The sequence below is a fragment of the Ciconia boyciana genome, chromosome 2, assembly GCF_034638445.1.
Source record: "Ciconia boyciana chromosome 2, ASM3463844v1, whole genome shotgun sequence".
NCBI lineage: Eukaryota > Metazoa > Chordata > Aves > Ciconiiformes > Ciconiidae > Ciconia > Ciconia boyciana.
In genome coordinates, this window is record NC_132935.1 from 71300138 (window position 1) to 71306137 (window position 6000).

The following is a 6000-nucleotide window of genomic DNA, read 5'->3' on the forward strand; positions in this document are numbered from 1 at the left end:
GAGAGGTAGTGGAGGCCCCATCCCTGGAAACATTCAAGGTCAGCTTGGATGGGGTTCTGAGCAACCTGATCTACTTAAACATGTCCCTGCTCTTGCAGGGGGGGGTTGACTAGATGACCTGTAAAGGTCCCTTCCAATCCAAAGCATTCTATGATTCTATCCATCTGCGTTAAATACCAGTGCTCCTTCTTAAGGATATCTGGAGCTAACCAGTTTGTTCCAGTTTTTCCTTTACGCAATTCTGCTATTTCTTGCTGCTCCTTTTAATATCAGGGCCCCAAAAATCCTGTATTGTCTTTTTTTTATCCTAACCCCCACCCTGATGATTATACCTGCATCAAAAGGAACAAAATACTTTAGATTCAAAAGACAAACACCTTAACACTGGAATTCTGGCTCACGTCTGCCTATGTTGAGTTTAAAGAACAGGATAGCTTCTCCCCTTTTCCTCCCAGCTTTCTGTTTGGCCGTACTCTGTCCTTTTAGTCCTTGCCATGTGGTACCCATAAAACTTCTTGCAAGCTGTTTGGGGTATAGTATGTACCAGCCTCTCAGTTTCTGGTCCCTAATGTTCTCCTTAGTCATCCACAGCTCCACAATCCTTATTAACTTAAGACAGAGCTCTTCGATGGTTGCCTTTCTGATCATTTCAGATCCTTCTGTTCTTGCACTAATGGAGTCTTGCACGCCTGCAAAGACTCATGAGCTATCTTACTCTTATTTTGGACTTTTGAAAAGTTCACTCTGAACATTTTTATTAGGCGTTAACTGCCTCTAGCAGTCTCTAGCCGCAGGTTAGTCTGTGTTGAGCAGCCTACAGCCAGGTAGGTGTTTCATTGCCATGGTTCATCTGCATGCTCTGGTCCAGCTAACCACCCCACCCCTGAAGCAAGAGCCCTTGAGCATAGGCTTTGGAAGTGCAGCTACGCTCTTCACTCCATTCAGAACAGCAGGCCAGGCACAGCTCCAGCTTAGTGCTGCGTAACACTCAATGCCTGGCTTGTGGCCAGCCAGCAGTGGCTATCCAGCACGCTTTGCCTTCTTGCTGCCCTGCAACCTCCCATCTGCATCACTTGCAAGCTTCAGCTCAAAGAGTCATCAGAGATACCTAGTTTGACTGACTTCTACAGGATCTACTGGAGTATAGCCTCTATTTTTCCAACTGGACTTAGCAATTTACATTTCCTATACTGAAATTCTCAACTCTTGCTACATCTGCTATTTAGTCTCCATCAGAAGGAGGCCTTTCATTTGCCTAGTGCTGACCATGAGAACAGAAAGGAATAAGCAATGTTTCATTTGGTAAAATCAACAAACCCTTCATCAACTTGCTTGAGAAAGAACTAGTTAGCCTCACCCTCTCTGCCATCCCAGAAGTTGTTACAAAGATACATAGGAGAAAAAAAAAACTTGAACCAGGAATTTGTGTTGTTTCAAGCCGACTCTAATTTCTTAAACTTGGGCATCTCAGAAGGTTAGCATCAGAGGACCATGCAATCTGAAAAAATCCCAGTCACAGACCTTGAGTCCATTATCCCTGGAACACAGAAGCATTGCTCTGCAGCCTTATACAGGCTATTTCTGATCCTCTTTAGTTATGCCAAATGTGCAAGGGTCAGCAGTACGTTATGGATCTGTTTGCTTATTATCAAAAACCTCCACTGAACAGCAGTTTGAAAAGCAGACTTGAAGATAAAAGGCTCTGCGAGCATTCATGTCCTTCACTACTGCTTTCTTAAAACTGTCACTTCACAGAATTAGAATTTCAAGACATAGCTATTGCTTACAAAAAAGGAACAGAAACACATCCATCCCTTTTGGGGAAGAGAGAGGGGAAAAGAAGAACATGTTCTTTGGTTATGCTGTGTTTTTAAATAATTGGTTATAAATACCTCTAGCTGGAGTGCCAAACAAGTCCCTTAGACTGTCTGGTTTTCTGTCCCAGGAATTCAGAAAGGATTGGGGTCTCCTCCTGCTAATCAGCTACAGCTGTTCTCAGTCTGAAACAATCTTTTTAAAAAAGCTGCTCTTTTCTGCTGACCCCTGCATTTCTAAAGGAAGCGCAGTCTTTGACTGGAAGTCTCCCAGTGACAAAGCCTAATTTAGTTCATATACAAAACAGGCATTTCATTCTGCTGAAGATTTGACCAATGGAAGGAATTCTTCTTACTCAGCTTACTTTACTTACTTTACTTAGCTTTAACTTACTTACTTTACTTACTCTACTTACTTTAACTTAAAGTCAGTAAAGTACTTTACTTACTTTAACTTAAAGTCAGTAAAGTAACTACTTACTTTACTCAGCTTACTCAGAACTTACTTTACTCAGCTATCAGCAGGATCATATATTTTGCTTCTTTCAGATTAGTCTTCCCCAGCATCTTTTTCCCAGGTTAAATGTAGTTCCATAGTTCTTTCTTGGGACTGTACCCTGGCATCACAGTACTGGGGCAGAGCTCTGAAGGACTCAGCAGAGAAGTGAAAGGGTACTCCCTTCTCTCATGAAGTGGCCAACTACCAACTCTTTTTTAGGGTCAGGCTGAAAATTTCTTATCAGAATGGACCATCTTTGAAGTGAGATAGTAACACCTAGGTTCACCAAGGCTAAGAGTAAATGCTGAGAAAAGTGCTTTGTTTATAGGAGCAGAATTAGACTCTTCAGCACACAGAGCTTTTCTACCGCTGGACCATTTCTGGACACTACTAAGGTTTAGTGCATGTGGATTCTCACCCCGCTGCCACAGGGGCAGGACTTCCTTTACACTGGGCTGTGGAGCAGCCTACACTTCTGCCTTCTGGCAGGAGTCGCAAACATGAGCTAAGTAAACTGAGAGCAATTGTACAGCATTTACTCCACACATACAAATGTAACCCTGAGAAGTCACATTTTTTGCTAGTGCTCCTGGTTGGTGGCAGGTACGAAGCAGCCTCTGCAGGGAAATGCTGGTTTTCTTTCTCCTTTCCTCAAATACCCATGTATAATGAGACGTGCCTTTTCTTATATGGTAACACCATGCTGTAAGTTTGCGAGCTTGGATTTAAGTGTAAAGGGTTAGGATATTAAAGCTGAGTTACACTTACTGTTTCTTACATAGCAGGCCCCCACCGGGGAGTACAAGCACAGGACTGAGAGCAGAGCTCCCACCACCCAAGAACAGATACATAAACTGCAAATGGTGAATTAATGGTCACTGGGGAATGCCATCCAAGGGGCTGGATAGAACAAGGTTCCGGACACAAAAATGAAACAAAGAACCCATTTGAAACACCTCCCATATATGGTGAAAATGCAGAGGAATACAAGGCATAAAGATGGTCAAAGAGACCCTTACAAGAACAGGAAAGAAGTTATAACAGGGAGAGAATGCTCCGGCATTAACCCCAGGTAAGGACACTATGTCTGATCAACACCACCGCTTCACTGCCAGCAGGTTCCCCACCCCTTCAGTACAGGAAGAGCACTGCTTTCTGATTCACCTTTTGCTACTGCAGACTCTGCAATCACATAGTAAAAAACCAACACCGTGAGGTGTAAAGTATTGAGTAAATAAAAATTTTAGGGAGCCAGCTGTGCACACATTTTCTGCTCTATCTTTCCCATGTAACAAGGTCACGGATGCTGCACTTAGGCAGAGTAAATTAGATGCAAACTGGTGGATGATGCAGGCATCTTCAGCGCTGAAGTAGGAGTCAAAGTCTGAGAGCAACTGGACAGACCACACCTGAGCTACGAAGAGATCCGTGCCAGAGGGAACGAGTTTGTGTGGAGGTCTCAAAACCTACGGGTCTCATCTGCATGAACAGAGGCATGTCAACACAGTGTGAGCTTGCACAAAGTAGTCAGTAGGGACTGAACCCACAGTGTTGTGGTTTAACCCCAGCCAGCAACTAAGCCCCACACAGCTGTTCACTCACTCCCACCCCCCGCAGTGGGATGGGGGGAGAATCGGAAGGGTAACAGTGAGAAAGAAACTCGTGGGTTGAGATAAAAACAGTTTAATAATTAAAAAGAAATGATAATTTTAAAAATACAATTGCGAGGAAAAGAGAGGGGAAAAAATTACTAACGAAGAGAGAGGAAAATAAAACCCAAGAAAGACAAGTGATGCAAATGAAAACAATTGCTCACCACCAACCGACCGATGCCCAGCCAGTCCCCGAGCAGTGGACCCCCGCCAACCTTCCCCCAGTTTTATTGCTGAGCATGATGCCATATGGTATGGGATATCCCTTTGGTCAGCTGGGGTCAGCTGTCCCAGCCGTGTCCCCTCCCAACTTCTTGTGCACCCCCAGCCTACTCGCTGGTGGGGTGGGGTGAGGAGCAGAAAAGGCCTTGACTCTGTGTAAGCACTGCTCAGCAGTAACGAAACCATCCCTGTGTTATCAACACTGTTTTCAGCACAAATCCAAAACACAGCCCCATACCAGCTACTATGAAGAAATTTAACTCGATCCCAGCCAAAACCAGCACACACAGAAAATGAATTTCCCCTCAAACTCTCGAATACTGAAAGGCAGTGTGAAACAGTGAGGAAGAGTGTGCCTGAGGAAGGGCAAAGTGTGATGCACTTAGGCATGGCTGGCTGTCAGCCAAGAGGCTGAGAAAAGGATCAAAGAGTTTGTGGAGGAAATATTGGGACTGAGGGTGAAAAGCAGCATTGAACATTGATTAAACAGAATTGAAGAGGAAAGTTCAAAGTTTGACTGGCACAGGGTGTGTCTGATGCAATGAAGACCATGATTTCGAGGAGGCAAATATAGAAGGGCTAAACATCTAAATATAGAAGGAGCAACAGGCAAGTAGGGAGAAGCTAAATCAAACAGGCTAGGGCTGGTGTGAGAACAGAGACACAACATTCAGGGACTATCACTCACAATGCAAGAGACACACAGAGGCCTGGAAAAAGCAGTTAAAAGGTGGAGAAGGGACCACTGCAACTCTCAGGGAGAGTCCCGACCCAGAGGATTGGGATAAAGACACGCGGGAAGAGCCAGACCTGTGTAAGTCTGGTAACTATAATAATAATATTATAGTTATTTTAGGAACTTATAGGCTAAATAGGAACAAGTTCCTAGGCTTATAGGAACAAGCCAGAAAGAGCTTGTTCCCCCACACCACATGCCCCACTGCAAGACGAGCTCTGTAACTCAGGAAGCCGGTCAGAGAAACAAATGGCACCTCCAGTTACCAAGACCACCGTAAAGACAACCAAGGCTGAAGATGCAGACCAGCAGAGAAGAGGGCAAGTCACTGTCATGGAAGGCTTCATTCCACAGCAGATGAAAGCTGTGACAGGTATGGGTGCCCTACAAAGGGATTACACTGAGTAGCTGGTTAAAACTGGAGGGATGTCCTTGATTAGCAGCATATGACTGTATGGATCTAGCTCAAGTGGCAGCCTCAGTGTGAGACTGGGACCAAGATCAGCCACATTGGCTGAAGATCCCCTAGTCAGTGATGCCTCAGACTGAGGGATGTGATGTATCACTAAGGGGTCTTACTCTGACAAACTGTACTGAGTCTAGCTGAGACAGAGTTACCTTCCTTCACAGCAGTCTGTACGGTGCTGTGTTTTGGATCTGTGACTAGCAGTGTTGACAACACACCAACATTTTGGCTATTGCTGACCAGTGCTTGCACAGCATCAAGACTTCTTTTTTCCCACTCTGCCCCACAACGAGTAGGCTGGGGTGGGCAAGAAGTTGGGAGAGGACACAGCTGGGCAGCTGACCTGAACTGACCAAAGTGATAACCCACACCATATAACCTCATCCTCAGCAAATGTGATGTTGACTCCTCCAATATGCCATAGTTACCAACGTGTCCACTAAATCCATTCTCTACTATGGAGTTAGTCAACTTCCACAGCAGAGTCCTCAGACTTACTGCTAGGTAGTCCCCATGATCTCCTTTGGGATCCTTGGTGTCACGTTATGTATTTCCATGGCTTGTGATATTAAAACATTCTGGCATGATATAGGTAGTTGTTCAGTCACTGA